This window comes from Mytilus californianus, unplaced genomic scaffold (genome assembly GCF_021869535.1).
Source record: "Mytilus californianus isolate M0D057914Y unplaced genomic scaffold, xbMytCali1.0.p SCAF_11, whole genome shotgun sequence".
Lineage (NCBI taxonomy): Eukaryota > Metazoa > Mollusca > Bivalvia > Mytilida > Mytilidae > Mytilus > Mytilus californianus.
Genome location: NW_026262593.1, coordinates 5,346,677 through 5,364,145, shown reverse-complemented (window position 1 = coordinate 5,364,145; position 17,469 = coordinate 5,346,677).

Below are 17,469 nucleotides of genomic sequence, written 5' to 3'. Positions count from 1 at the left end.
AGACGTTAGAGACCCATGCACCCATCACCATCAACATCATCATCATATCTGCACTAAAACACCTTAGCAAAGCTTCTAGGGCCGTGAATCGTTTGATGAGGAAAAATGTAATATTGTTTTGTGTTAAGTGGTAACCAGAGACCAGTGATACAATAATGATAACTATGTGATTGATCAATCATTGTTTAATGTCAGCATTAAAGATTAAAGTTAAATTTGCAATTTTCCCCATACAACTTTCATCTAATTAACATTGTCAATCATCATCAGAGGCCATGGTTTTCCATTTCTTTTTAGATAATTTTTAAATCTTGTTTTTTAGAGACATATTTGACTTAATATCATGGTTTAAAGGATATTCGCCATGTAAAATCTGTTTGTATATCTGACCATGCTGCAATATGATCATATAAAAAATGTGACATATTGACATTTTATTCTACAAGGCCAATAACTCATCCTAAACCATCAAAATCACATTTTTTTCCGCCAAAATATTTTTTTCAGTTTTGCTTCAATTTATCTTTTAAAATGCTTCTCTGGACTTACCTTCATCGCGATTGATCAAACCCGAAACCTTGATTCTTCAACATTTATAAATTGATCGGAGAATTCAAAAAAGGTATGTTATAAATCATGTCCGAAGCCTTAACTACTGAGCCGTTGATACCCTCGGGGATTAGCAGTCATCCAGCTGAGGTGTTCTAAGAAGCGAAGGGGCCTCGGTGGCCGAGTGGTCTAGGTAGTTACTACTGTAATCACTAGCCAGTCAACACTGAGGTTGTGAGTTCGAACCCCGCTCGTGCGGGTGCACTCGACTCCAATCTTAATTGACTAGGACTGTCAGTTTTCCTATCGAAGGTCGGTGGTTTTCTCCGGGCACTCCGGCTTCCTCCACCAATAAAAACTGGCCGCCACGAAATAGCCCAAAAGCGGTGCTTAAAAGTGGCGTTAAAACACCAAAAATCCAAATCCAAATCTAAGAAGCGATTTAACTTATATATTGTACTTAAGTTTAGGAATTATAAGACATACGTATAATGCATTTGCAATTGCCAAATATCTCACATGTGACTTTTTTCGATGGCAAGCAGGAGACAAATATTTTGAATTGAATCATGTCATGTGCCTTTGTCCATTGCAATTGCTGCCTGTGTCTCCAGTCCACATCTTACTGTATGCCTATTTGTCAATGAAAGTTCACAATTTCTGCCTCAAATGGTCAGTTTAGAATTCATGTTACAACAGTATCATCCCTAACCATATATCTAACATAAGTTAGTTAATATATGAACTACAAGTGTTTAAACAAAGCCATATTTGCAAAAGTTGTATTTATGAAGATATCAGTCTGGTGCATAAATTCACTAAAAGTTTGATAGAAATGACTGCTTACATCTGATTTTTGCATAACTTCCTAGCACAGTTATTGTTTTCCTTACAAAAGACCTTTAAAAAAATAAAAGCATAGCATTTAGAAGTTAAATTATCTGTTTTATGACCCAGGGGGAGGCATTTTTCTCTGTTTTTTGCCCCTGGGGCCTCACATTTCCTAATTTTTTTCCCTGTTTCTAGCAATGTGGAATAATTGGTACATATTTAGGATAGAACACACTATTGGTAGTTTTATTGAGGTCTTTTTGTAATTCTAGCTTGTACTTTTTATGCCGCAGTCACAAAAAAGCACATTTATGTGTTACGGCTTACTTTTGGGTTATCGACAGGACAAAAACACCCCACCAAAAATATTTGAGAAGGATCAATGAGTTGCAATGACTGCGAAGAGTAAATATAAGCACTTCTAAACAATTTAAATTACAAATAGGCATATATCATAAATTTATTTTTTATTCAGGGCTTTAAGTAAACAATGCATACTGTAAACTGTGAATTTATGCTGACTCATCATAGTTTAGGCCCAGGATTTTTTCAATCTTCATGAAATATTTATAAAACTTCATATTTGAGTCAAATCCTTAAAAATCTCTGAGATAAACAAGATTTTGTGAAATTCTGTATGTTCTAATTTTTAACCCTATATAGGTTGCAATTCTGTAAATATAGATAATGCAATTTCCCATAGGAACTCCCTTTGCAGCTAAAACTGTGACACTTTTACTATGAAGTTTCGTGAAAAATAATATCCTAGAAAGGAAAGTTTATATGCACTACTATTTTATTCAAAGGTCAAAATATAGGGCTGTGCGGCATATTTTCAACATTTATATGCCCTGAACTTCTAAGAGTTTAAACTTGTACTAAAATTCTATACTACCCTTACCTCCATTTTTGGACCTCCTAAGAATTAAAATTTAGGCGCTACCATGTTTTTCTATACTGGTTACATTCCCAAGTGATGTCTCTATGAAAGGAAACACAGAGATCATAAATGGGAACCAGTACGTTAACAAATTAACATATCTATTAATATTATATATCTCCCCAAAAGAGGCGTGGTTTGAGAAACAGCTGTATTTACAAAGTGCAACCTATAGCAACTGTAAGATGCTAATGATTCAACAGGTCAAATGATAAGCTATTGCGCATGTATATGAAAGGTGACCATAGAAAGAAACAGATGTATTCCGAATAACATCCGGTGTTCCGAAAGACTACGGACATCGCCCAATATATACTGCGTAAACCCTCAGGGGTTTACGCAATTATAGATAAATAAAACCTGTCATAGCTTCCATTCAAGAAAAATATACACAGAGTACAACACCTTGTCACGGATAAATCTTGCTGTCACAATAAAAGCCCCTATACTGGCTTCATACAGAACAATGCATAGATTACAGAACAGTGATCTGGTGGTTTGATATCAATAGGATAAAAAACTTAATTCACATAGTTTTTTTCACTGTAGTATCGTGTTCTCCCCGAGTGCGGGAGGTCGTAGGTTCAGACCTCGGCCGGATCAAAACAAAGACTTTAAACTGGTATCTGTTGCTTCTCCGCTAGACACGCGGCATTGGGGAGTAAGTGCAAAGGCTTATCATCTCGGAATCAGAATAATGAGTCCAGGTTAGGTGACATGTCTCCCAGCGGAATGTCACCTTTTGAACTGGCACGTGAAAAATCAGCAGGCTAAATATTTATATTACATTAACATGTTCTCGTCCTGAATACGCATTTAATTTGCCACTAGACGTTAGAGACCCATGCACCCATCACCATCAACATCATCATCATATCTGCACTAAAACACCTTAGCAAAGCTTCTAGGGCCGTGAATCGTTTGATGAGGAAAAATGTAATATTGTTTTGTGTTAAGTGGTAACCAGAGACCAGTGATACAATAATGATAACTATGTGATTGATCAATCATTGTTTAATGTCAGCATTAAAGATTAAAGTTAAATTTGCAATTTTCCCCATACAACTTTCATCTAATTAACATTGTCAATCATCATCAGAGGACATGGTTTTCCATTTCTTTTTAGATAATTTTTAAATCTTGTTTTTAGAGACATATTTGACTTAATATCATGGTTTAAAGGATATTCGCCATGTAAAATCTGTTTGTATATCTGACCATGCTGCAATATGATCATATAAAAAATGTGACATATTGACATTTTATTCTACAAGGCCAATAACTCATCCTAAACCATCAAAATCACATTTTTTTCCGCCAAAATATTTTTTTCAGTTTTGCTTCAATTTATCTTTTAAAATGCTTCTCTGGACTTACCTTCATCGCGATTGATCAAACCCGAAACCTTGATTCTTCAACATTTATAAATTGATCGGAGAATTAAAAAAAGGTATGTTATAAATCATGTCCGAAGCCTTAACTACTGAGCCGTTGATACCCTCGGGGATTAGCAGTCATCCAGCTGAGGTGTTCTAAGAAGCGAAGGGGCCTCGGTGGCCGAGTGGTCTAGGTAGTTACTACTGTAATCACTAGCCAGTCAACACTGAGGTTGTGAGTTCGAACCCCGCTCGTGCGGGTGCACTCGACTCCAATCTTAATTGACTAGGACTGTCAGTTTTCCTATCGAAGGTCGGTGGTTTTCTCCGGGCACTCCGGCTTCCTCCACCAATAAAAACTGGCCGCCACGAAATAGCCCAAAAGCGGTGCTTAAAAGTGGCGTTAAAACACCAAAAATCCAAATCCAAATCTAAGAAGCGATTTAACTTATATATTGTACTTAAGTTTAGGAATTATAAGACATACGTATAATGCATTTGCAATTGCCAAATATCTCACATGTGACTTTTTTCGATGGCAAGCAGGAGACAAATATTTTGAATTGAATCATGTCATGTGCCTTTGTCCATTGCAATTGCTGCCTGTGTCTCCAGTCCACATCTTACTGTATGCCTATTTGTCAATGAAAGTTCACAATTTCTGCCTCAAATGGTCAGTTTAGAATTCATGTTACAACAGTATCATCCCTAACCATATATCTAACATAAGTTAGTTAATATATGAACTACAAGTGTTTAAACAAAGCCATATTTGCAAAAGTTGTATTTATGAAGATATCAGTCTGGTGCATAAATTCACTAAAAGTTTGATAGAAATGACTGCTTACATCTGATTTTTGCATAACTTCCTAGCACAGTTATTGTTTTCCTTACAAAAGACCTTTAAAAAAATAAAAGCATAGCATTTAGAAGTTAAATTATCTGTTTTATGACCCAGGGGGAGGCATTTTTCTCTGTTTTTTGCCCCTGGGGCCTCACATTTCCTAATTTTTTTCCCTGTTTCTAGCAATGTGGAATAATTGGTACATATTTAGGATAGAACACACTATTGGTAGTTTTATTGAGGTCTTTTTGTAATTCTAGCTTGTACTTTTTATGCCGCAGTCACAAAAAAGCACATTTAGGTGTTACGGCTTACTTTTGGGTTATCGACAGGACAAAAACACCCCACCAAAAATATTTAAGAAGGATCAATGAGTTGCAATGACTGCGAAGAGTAAATATAAGCACTTCTAAACAATTTAAATTACAAATAGGCATATATCATAAATTTATTTTTTATTCAGGGCTTTAAGTAAACAATGCATACTGTAAACTGTGAATTTATGCTGACTCATCATAGTTTAGGCCCAGGATTTTTTCAATCTTCATGAAATATTTATAAAACTTCATATTTGAGTTAAATCCTTAAAAATCTCTGAGATAAACAAGATTTTGTGAAATTCTGTATGTTCTAATTTTTAACCCTATATAGGTTGCAATTCTGTAAATATAGACAATGCAATTTCCCATAGGAACTCCCTTTGCAGCTAAAACTGTGACACTTTTACTATGAAGTTTCGTGAAAAATAATATCCTAGAAAGGAAAGTTTATATGCACTACTATTTTATTCAAAGGTCAAAATATAGGGCTGTGCGGCATATTTTCAACATTTATATGCCCTGAACTTCTAAGAGTTTAAACTTGTACTAAAATTCTATACTACCCTTACCTCCATTTTTGGACCTCCTAAGAATTAAAATTTAGGCGCTACCATGTTTTTCTATACTGGTTACATTCCCAAGTGATGTCTCTATGAAATGAAACACAGAGATCATAAATGGGAACCAGTACGTTAACAAATTAACATATCTATGAATATTATATATCTCCCCAAAAGAGGCGTGGTTTGAGAAACAGCTGTATTTACAAAGTGCAACCTATAGCAACTGTAAGATGCTAATGATTCAACAGGTCAAATGATAAGCTATTGCGCATGTATATGAAAGGTGACCATAGAAAGAAACAGATGTATTCCGAATAACATCCGGTGTTCCGAAAGACTACGGACATCGCCCAATATATACTGCGTAAACCCTCAGGGGTTTACGCAATTATAGATAAATAAAACCTGTCATAGCTTCCATTCAAGAAAAATATACACAGAGTACAACACCTTGTCACGGATAAATCTTGCTGTCATAATAAAAGCCCCTATACTGGCTTCATACAGAACAATGCATAGATTACAGAACAGTGATCTGGTGGTTTGATATCAATAGGATAAAAAACTTAATTCACATAGTTTTTTTTCACTGTAGTATCGTGTTCTCCCCGAGTGCGGGAGGTCGTAGGTTCAGACCTCGGCCGGATCAAAACAAAGACTTTAAACTGGTATCTGTTGCTTCTCCGCTAGACACGCGGCATTGGGGAGTAAGTGCAAAGGCTTATCATCTCGGAATCAGAATAATGAGTCCAGGTTAGGTGACATGTCTCCCAGCGGAATGTCACCTTTTGAACTGGCACGTGAAAAATCAGCAGGCTAAATATTTATATTACATTAACATGTTCTCGTCCTGAATACGCATTTAATTTGCCACTAGACGTTAGAGACCCATGCACCCATCACCATCAACATCATCATCATATCTGCACTAAAACACCTTAGCAAAGCTTCTAGGGCCGTGAATCGTTTGATGAGGAAAAATGTAATATTGTTTTGTGTTAAGTGGTAACCAGAGACCAGTGATACAATAATGATAACTATGTGATTGATCAATCATTGTTTAATGTCAGCATTAAAGATTAAAGTTAAATTTGCAATTTTCCCCATACAACTTTCATCTAATTAACATTGTCAATCATCATCAGAGGCCATGGTTTTCCATTTCTTTTTAGATAATTTTTAAATCTTGTTTTTTAGAGACATATTTGACTTAATATCATGGTTTAAAGGATATTCGCCATGTAAAATCTGTTTGTATATCTGACCATGCTGCAATATGATCATATAAAAAATGTGACATATTGACATTTTATTCTACAAGGCCAATAACTCATCCTAAACCATCAAAATCACATTTTTTTCCGCCAAAATATTTTTTTCAGTTTTGCTTCAATTTATCTTTTAAAATGCTTCTCTGGAAATACCTTCATCGCGATTGATCAAACCCGAAACCTTGATTCTTCAACATTTATAAATTGATCGGAGAATTCAAAAAAGGTATGTTATAAATCATGTCCGAAGCCTTAACTACTGAGCCGTTGATACCCTCGGGGATTAGCAGTCATCCAGCTGAGGTGTTCTAAGAAGCGAAGGGGCCTCGGTGGCCGAGTGGTCTAGGTAGTTACTACTGTAATCACTAGCCAGTCAACACTGAGGTTGTGAGTTCGAACCCCGCTCGTGCGGGTGCACTCGACTCCAATCTTAATTGACTAGGACTGTCAGTTTTCCTATCGAAGGTCGGTGGTTTTCTCCGGGCACTCCGGCTTCCTCCACCAATAAAAACTGGCCGCCACGAAATAGCCCAAAAGCGGTGCTTAAAAGTGGCGTTAAAACACCAAAAATCCAAATCCAAATCTAAGAAGCGATTTAACTTATATATTGTACTTAAGTTTAGGAATTATAAGACATACGTATAATGCATTTGCAATTGCCAAATATCTCACATGTGACTTTTTTCGATGGCAAGCAGGAGACAAATATTTTGAATTGAATCATGTCATGTGCCTTTGTCCATTGCAATTGCTGCCTGTGTCTCCAGTCCACATCTTACTGTATGCCTATTTGTCAATGAAAGTTCACAATTTCTGCCTCAAATGGTCAGTTTAGAATTCATGTTACAACAGTATCATCCCTAACCATATATCTAACATAAGTTAGTTAATATATGAACTACAAGTGTTTAAACAAAGCCATATTTGCAAAAGTTGTATTTATGAAGATATCAGTCTGGTGCATAAATTCACTAAAAGTTTGATAGAAATGACTGCTTACATCTGATTTTTGCATAACTTCCTAGCACAGTTATTGTTTTCCTTACAAAAGACCTTTAAAAAAATAAAAGCATAGCATTTAGAAGTTAAATTATCTGTTTTATGACCCAGGGGGAGGCATTTTTCTCTGTTTTTTGCCCCTGGGGCCTCACATTTCCTAATTTTTTTCCCTGTTTCTAGCAATGTGGAATAATTGGTACATATTTAGGATAGAACACACTATTGGTAGTTTTATTGAGGTCTTTTTGTAATTCTAGCTTGTACTTTTTATGCCGCAGTCACAAAAAAGCACATTTAGGTGTTACGGCTTACTTTTGGGTTATCGACAGGACAAAAACACCCCACCAAAAATATTTAAGAAGGATCAATGAGTTGCAATGACTGCGAAGAGTAAATATAAGCACTTCTAAACAATTTAAATTACAAATAGGCATATATCATAAATTTATTTTTTATTCAGGGCTTTAAGTAAACAATGCATACTGTAAACTGTGAATTTATGCTGACTCATCATAGTTTAGGCCCAGGATTTTTTCAATCTTCATGAAATATTTATAAAACTTCATATTTGAGTTAAATCCTTAAAAATCTCTGAGATAAACAAGATTTTGTGAAATTCTGTATGTTCTAATTTTTAACCCTATATAGGTTGCAATTCTGTAAAGATAGACAATGCAATTTCCCATAGGAACTCCCTTTGCAGCTAAAACTGTGACACTTTTACTATGAAGTTTCGTGAAAAATAATATCCTAGAAAGGAAAGTTTATATGCACTACTATTTTATTCAAAGGTCAAAATATAGGGCTGTGCGGCATATTTTCAACATTTATATGCCCTGAACTTCTAAGAGTTTAAACTTGTACTAAAATTCTATACTACCCTTACCTCCATTTTTGGACCTCCTAAGAATTAAAATTTAGGCGCTACCATGTTTTTCTATACTGGTTACATTCCCAAGTGATGTCTCTATGAAATGAAACACAGAGATCATAAATGGGAACCAGTACGTTAACAAATTAACATATCTATGAATATTATATATCTCCCCAAAAGAGGCGTGGTTTGAGAAACAGCTGTATTTACAAAGTGCAACCTATAGCAACTGTAAGATGCTAATGATTCAACAGGTCAAATGATAAGCTATTGCGCATGTATATGAAAGGTGACCATAGAAAGAAACAGATGTATTCCGAATAACATCCGGTGTTCCGAAAGACTACGGACATCGCCCAATATATACTGCGTAAACCCTCAGGGGTTTACGCAATTATAGATAAATAAAACCTGTCATAGCTTCCATTCAAGAAAAATATACACAGAGTACAACACCTTGTCACGGATAAATCTTGCTGTCATAATAAAAGCCCCTATACTGGCTTCATACAGAACAATGCATAGATTACAGAACAGTGATCTGGTGGTTTGATATCAATAGGATAAAAAACTTAATTCACATAGTTTTTTTTCACTGTAGTATCGTGTTCTCCCCGAGTGCGGGAGGTCGTAGGTTCAGACCTCGGCCGGATCAAAACAAAGACTTTAAACTGGTATCTGTTGCTTCTCCGCTAGACACGCGGCATTGGGGAGTAAGTGCAAAGGCTTATCATCTCGGAATCAGAATAATGAGTCCAGGTTAGGTGACATGTCTCCCAGCGGAATGTCACCTTTTGAACTGGCACGTGAAAAATCAGCAGGCTAAATATTTATATTACATTAACATGTTCTCGTCCTGAATACGCATTTAATTTGCCACTAGACGTTAGAGACCCATGCACCCATCACCATCAACATCATCATCATATCTGCACTAAAACACCTTAGCAAAGCTTCTAGGGCCGTGAATCGTTTGATGAGGAAAAATGTAATATTGTTTTGTGTTAAGTGGTAACCAGAGACCAGTGATACAATAATGATAACTATGTGATTGATCAATCATTGTTTAATGTCAGCATTAAAGATTAAAGTTAAATTTGCAATTTTCCCCATACAACTTTCATCTAATTAACATTGTCAATCATCATCAGAGGCCATGGTTTTCCATTTCTTTTTAGATAATTTTTAAATCTTGTTTTTTAGAGACATATTTGACTTAATATCATGGTTTAAAGGATATTCGCCATGTAAAATCTGTTTGTATATCTGACCATGCTGCAATATGATCATATAAAAAATGTGACATATTGACATTTTATTCTACAAGGCCAATAACTCATCCTAAACCATCAAAATCACATTTTTTTCCGCCAAAATATTTTTTTCAGTTTTGCTTCAATTTATCTTTTAAAATGCTTCTCTGGAAATACCTTCATCGCGATTGATCAAACCCGAAACCTTGATTCTTCAACATTTATAAATTGATCGGAGAATTCAAAAAAGGTATGTTATAAATCATGTCCGAAGCCTTAACTACTGAGCCGTTGATACCCTCGGGGATTAGCAGTCATCCAGCTGAGGTGTTCTAAGAAGCGAAGGGGCCTCGGTGGCCGAGTGGTCTAGGTAGTTACTACTGTAATCACTAGCCAGTCAACACTGAGGTTGTGAGTTCGAACCCCGCTCGTGCGGGTGCACTCGACTCCAATCTTAATTGACTAGGACTGTCAGTTTTCCTATCGAAGGTCGGTGGTTTTCTCCGGGCACTCCGGCTTCCTCCACCAATAAAAACTGGCCGCCACGAAATAGCCCAAAAGCGGTGCTTAAAAGTGGCGTTAAAACACCAAAAATCCAAATCCAAATCAAAGAAGCGATTTAACTTATATATTGTACTTAAGTTTAGGAATTATAAGACATACGTATAATGCATTTGCAATTGCCAAATATCTCACATGTGACTTTTTTCGATGGCAAGCAGGAGACAAATATTTTGAATTGAATCATGTCATGTGCCTTTGTCCATTGCAATTGCAGTTTTCAAGTATGTCTGACAAGTCTCATCGTGTTGAGTAAAATCTATGTCGCTTCTACTGAAACTTCCAGGTAGGTGAATGTGGTAAATTTATTTAGCAATGTAAATGTTTGCATATAACTTTTTTTAATTAACATTGATGGTGATTTTAATGCATTTCGGAATAAGTTGAAAAGAAAATTAAAGAAGAAGATAAAAAAATCTATGGAATTTTAGAAATCTAAATTGACGAAGCTGTGTTAAAGACAGAACTGATTATTTATTTTCATATAGCAACGACATGTTTCTTAATTAATTAAACAATATTATCACTTTATCCCTGGAATATGCAACCATCCTGTTGGTAATGAGTGAAATGTCGTCGTCTGTAGCTTGGAATAATAGCCTGTAAAACCTGTTAAATATAATAGATAGACAATTCTAAAACGGTAATGATTTATTCAGATAAGGGATAATAATAATAATATCAAGTTTAAATAAATGATAACAAACTTAGTTTACGCGTTAACTTACTTTCTTTCTTCACAATCTTTCCCATATATATCCCACTTGACCACTATTGTTTATATTACATTATAACCAATTTTGACATGCCTTTTGTTTTGAAGCTTGCAACAGAAGCCACTAATAACAGATTTCTGTAAACTAAACGACAGGAAATATAATTTGGTAACATTATCTGAATGTATATATAATCGAATGTAGTTTAGCATTGATTCCTATGGTTTTTGTCTTACATTCTGTAAGATTAAGGTTGTTACAGAAAAGCACTTATATAACCCATACTATGCGATGATTTTAAGAACTGTCTCATTTATGACTAGTGTATAAAGAAAAGCTACGATGAACTGTTTTAGTAGATTAAATCGAATGTCTCCACTTCATTTAAGAAGTCTCTCCGGTAATGGAAAGGAACAACAAACACACTCAGGGCAAATATCTTTATAGAAAATAAGAATATATATGATTAATTGGTGGGGACCTTTTTTCCATAAATTTAACCATTTGACATCGGCCGCAACTATAAGAACAATGCTTCTTATACATCAATGAAGATACACCTGGTTCTTAATTGGTGGGGAACTTTTTCCCATATATTTAACAATTTATGATATGGGTCAATGATTAAGGTCACATACAGCTCATGATGATACTGGATACATCGTCTTATTGTTAACCATAATCATGCAAATTTAATAAGTAATTATCAAAAGATTAAAAAAATATTTGTCCTAAACAAGATTAACCCCGCCACATTCTCCCATGCTCATCCAAAGTCAGGAGCCTGTCATTCAGTGGTTGTCGTTGGTTGCTGTCTGTCATATTTGTTTTTCGTGTATCGTTTTGTCATAAATCAGGCCGTTGGTTTTCTCGTTTGAATTGTTTCACTTTTTGACATGTCAGAGCCTTTTATAGCTTGGTATACGGTATGGGTTTTGCTCATTGTTGAGTTCCTATAGTTGCTTACATCCACGTCATTTGGATTTTGGTGAATAGTTGTCTCATTGGCAATCATACTACATCTCCTTATGTGTATATTGTATGAGAACACGAATTAGAAGAAGAATACGAAATACTACTGAAACATTGTGTCTCCGATTCCTCCAAAGGGTTCGTCGAAGTGGAGACTTTAATATGTAAAGTTATGAAAAAAGCTGTTTTTGTCGTTATTTTTTTAATTCATGGAAATGTTCCTATTCTATAATAATTATTTCATCATTGAGTGGATACGGAACAAATAGAAATACAAAACATACAAACCACGTCCGCCGTAACTATGAGAACAATGCTTCTTGTACATCGACGAAGATACACCTGTGTCCTGACAGTTGAAGAATTTATTATCCAAACAAGGATTCCCGACAGACCCTGAACTTTTATAACATAATAGATTATAAAACAAAAATTATCAATTTTTAGTATTTCAATATTTTCTCTTTATGTATGTACAAATTACATGATTAAATACATACGTAAATCCAACAATTTCCTTTATATCATAGGCGAATAAATTCAGAATTCAAGGCCAGATATACTGTAGTTTGTGTTGTTTTGTGGATTGTTTTTTTTTTTGGTCTTTTTCTCTTCATTTCATTTCGTCATATTATCTGTTTTTCCTCGACTTTTTTTATTTTTGATTGCTTTGAATTATTTTTTTAATTATTTACATTGCCTTTCTTGTTTTCCTCTGATAAAACTTGCTTCTTACAAGAACATCACTGATTCAAGTGATCTTAGTAGTAAAGTTGAAGTAATGTGTTCGCAGGATTAACAATCGCCATGATGCCTTGACTGATCTGTACTGAATATCTACGTCAGAGATTAAATTGTAGAAAACAAATAGGCGGAATATACCAAAGTAAGAAACAAAACTAATTAGTCGAAGAGACAGTATTATATATAGTTCATCTACATAAGTGTGAATCCCGTTCTTCTTTCATCGTTCATTAAGAAACCCGGTGTTTGTAATTGTTTTGAGAACACCTAGTGTTGCCTAGAGTATAAACTCCTTAAAGAAACAAGGCTTATAATTGGGAACTGAAGACGCGCATAAACCAGTAACTGGTTCCAGTTGTACTGCACCAGATGAGAATTTCCTAGAAACATAAAAATAGTCAGTATTATAACCGCGGACGCCAATATCATATCACCAACTAGGATACTGTTCTACACTCATATACACAATTCACAGTGCACAAATAACAATCAAAGTACTGAAGTACTGAACATCGGATGACCACAAGTTATTGAGGATGGTCAAAAGCACTTGTCTCAGAAAAAAAACAACATATCTCTTTACCTGAAACTGAGGTTAATGTACAGAGATATATTTTTTTCTAGACAAGTGCGTGCGAGTATGATGAATAAATGACAGGAAATTCAACTTCACCGTAATAACTATTATATCGTAGTGATACAAATCAGTATACACTGATTTGTTGTTATATATTATATTAAAATAACAGTTACATATATATATGATTTGCATCCGTTTGTATATCATTCTATTCTACTGTTCTAATAATAGTGCAATGCAAGTGCATGGTAGACACTTTTCTGTAAAAATTCGATTTTTCTAAGGTTGGATACGAGTAGGCATTCATATTTTCCCGCAAAAACAATTACAGAGTTACCGGTCCTGTCGCAAAACGTTCTTTGAGATATTCTTCCGCATGCTTTAACACAATTTTTCGGTACGTATGCATTGATATTATCAATGATTTTTTACTTATATATATATATCTAACTACAAAACATTTTCACATTATTAATTTATGTTGTAAACAAAAATATTTTTATCAGTATTCATTGAAGAGAAGTATTTATATCAAATGACAAGGAATGTTATTTTGCACTCGTTTATGTGCGCATATTTATCATGTTTATAGATCGGTTACAAACCCAAAACTAATTTACATAATGGAAATCTAGGCGATAGCAATACATCGGAATGACCTCAAGGTCATCGCGATGTAAAAATTATTTGAAACACATATTTACCTCACTCGTTCCTTCACACACACATGATTAGGATATGTTCCACACAGGTGACATGACACATATGTGTCACATGTGTTTTTAGACATCATCTGTGTGACAGGTGTTAAATACGCATGTGAAACGGATGTTAGCCACAAATTGTTCACACCTACGACAAGAAACGAATGTAAAACATGTGTGTCATAAATGTTACAAAGGTGTGAATAAATACATGTGTGAAACATGTGTAGTACTTTTACTCCAGTATGATACGGCGAACTTTAGTAAAGATTGAAGGACTGTAAAAAAAATGGCGCTGGTGTTAAATAAATTCAGGGGAAATTGGCTCTACCTCTTTGTGTAGAATTTCCATTGTTGTTACCCAGTCATTATGTGTTGTTGTACGCTTTTTTTCAAAATGCATTAGATTCTGAGACAGTGAATTGCATATAGTGCAATTGTATATTTCATATAACTCAAAGATTATCTCTTATAACCTGAACGCAACTTCCGAATTTAATTCGAACTGTGTTTTGTACTTAAAATCGCTAATAAAACCCACTTTGGATCATTCTGCAATTAAAACATGACAAGTATATTTTGAATGGTGACAAGTACTCTAATTTTATTAAATGTCAAAAATGACATCTAATTTTGCAGTCCTCATAATTAAAAAACATTCTCTATTTTAATCGTACGTTGACATCGAATGTCAAGTAGGTTATTCTCATTATTTAGGTTATTTATCAACTTTGGTCATGACTTAATCCTCCATTAGATATGTTAATGTTGTTCGATAAACATTTATACTTGATGTTAAAAATTTTAAGAAAATCCAAATTAGAAATCTACGTCATTTTTCTTCAAAGTGTTTTGGTTAGATTATGAAAACGTAACCGTTACTTTTTTTTTTGGGGGGGGGGGGGAGATTTAATCTTGTACACTGTTATATATGTGTCCTAGATGAAATGCCTGTTTTCTTTCAAGTTAGTGCAAAATGGAAATATATTCTAATTTCTACGTCTTCAAAGAACGACGTTACGTAAATTAAAAAACAAAAGAAAATATAAAAAAAAGAAAAACACCTATTTCCTATTTAGTCATTGTTTTAACTATGATACATTGTGATGATGGCAATTAAATCGTTATAAGAATGTAAGCTAGAAAAAGGTTGCGTTATCGAACCTACTCCTTTGTCAATTAAATATTAGTATTTTTACAAAAACATTTCAAAGGCTTGAGGCAATAGTAAATGACGAAATCCTTGGTTTAGTTTCAATTAATACACAAATATTGCTTATTTGCATTCAAAACGCAAGGTATAGCAAACGAGTTAAGAAATATGTATACACTGTGAAATATGTATACACTGTGGAATATGCTCTTCTTCAAAAGGAAATCTAAATTTTGGAACAAAAATTCCTCTGTTTTTGGTATTAACCTAAAAAAGGGTTTCCCTGTGAGACAAAATATTCTAAATCCATATCAAATTTCTTCAAAGCAACTTTCTATTATACTTTCCTGTAATTAAATTCAAGAGGACTGACTATTTAAAGGGGAAAAAATATCAGCAAATTAACGATTTTATTGAATGATCTGGGGAAAAAATATATTTAATCTTGTGTCCCATATCAAACCCTTTTCGATTTTTGTTCATTTCATTTCTTCCATTTATATTTATCGCTCCTTTATAGACTTTATATGCTGCTACAGCGTAAAACATAATTAATTTTTAATCTTAACTCATAATAATACCGAATTATTTTCAGTACTTAAGGCGATCAATTATAAACTTGGATGATATAAACAGAAATGGATATCTATTTATATTATGGTAGGATTGACACAAAGGTTTTTTTTTGCGCCGAGGTAAATTTTATCATTATAAGTAAAAAAAATACCGAGGTAAAATTAGAATATGTGGTGTACTAACAAAATAATAAAAGTAAATATACATATAAGTCATATGTGAATAAAAATCATATTGGAGACATATGTGACTCTCGTATATGTTGAATACATACATGTATGATCTACATTAGTATAAATACAAAAACAGATGTACAGGTGATTGTGAACTATGATGTTAAGGGAAAATAAACATTTTCCCCGATATCATGCTTACTACCACTCTTGGTTGAAAAACTACATTTTCGAGATCATTAAATTTCATATATATATATATATGCGAAATTTAGTATACAAATATAAGAGTTACATGTATCAAAAACGGAGATATATCTACGGAAACACAACAAGGAGTATATAATTATGTTTTTATGTATTTAAAAACTAATAAGGCACATATGTCGTAGATTCATGATTAATTTACATATGTGCCATATGAAACTTTATAAAAGGAGAACGATAATACCAAGGGGTCAATCTACAATCATAAGTCCAATAAATACAGACAACGTCAAAAATAAAAACGAATAAAAGACTAACAACAATAAAACAACACAATACTAAAAAAACTGAAGATAAGGCAACACAAACCCATCAAGTACCGGGGTGAACTCAGGTGCTCCGAAAGAGTAAGCTGTTCCTGTTCTACATGTGACATCTTTCGTGTTGCTCATGCAAGTACAAATCCGTTTATAAGTCGCATTTGGTAATGTCAAAATTCGAAAAAAGGAGGACGAGATTGTGGTCATATCGTATCAACTGGGAGATACATGTATATACTCCATGTACAGGCGCTGCTGAAATGTTGCATCACAGAAATGGAAAGTTCATAATGTGAAAATTTAAATCATCTCTTTTGTCGTAAAGTTTTGTTCTGAACAGACCCTCATTTTCAACTTCTAAGTATAAGTTAAGATATGAGACAGACTTAAATGTATTTGTGGTATCCTATATTTAAAGTTCAATGGGATAGATGCAGTCGTAGTCAGCAAACTTTGAATTATTCAGTGTAAGGGCATCTATAGAACGGATAGTGAAGTAAACTATATGTAATGCCGGCCTCTTTTCATTTGTCTTGAGAAGCTTCTGTATGAAGTCTGCCTCATTAAAATAAAGAAACAAGTCGGTCAGCAGAAGTACAGGGTTGTTTCCTTGAATACAGATTGTCCGCCAAACGTAACAAATATGTTGTCAATAAAACAAATCTAGCAGTTTGATGATGTGTTTCAGTGAACTTCTTTATCCAATCATTATTTTGTTACTAAGTATAATTTGTCCCTTCCTAAAACTAGATATTTGTATTTGCGTTGGCCATTCTGTTTCATGAATCAAAGTTGGACCCATTCCTATTAGTTGTAACTGGCTTTGAACTAGATTTCAGTAACTGCGAGTACTCTCAGATCTGTACTTCGTGTCTTTTGTGTTTTTGTAAGGGTGTTTATGTGCTTTGTATCGATCAGATGAGTTAAACCCTTTTTAACTGAT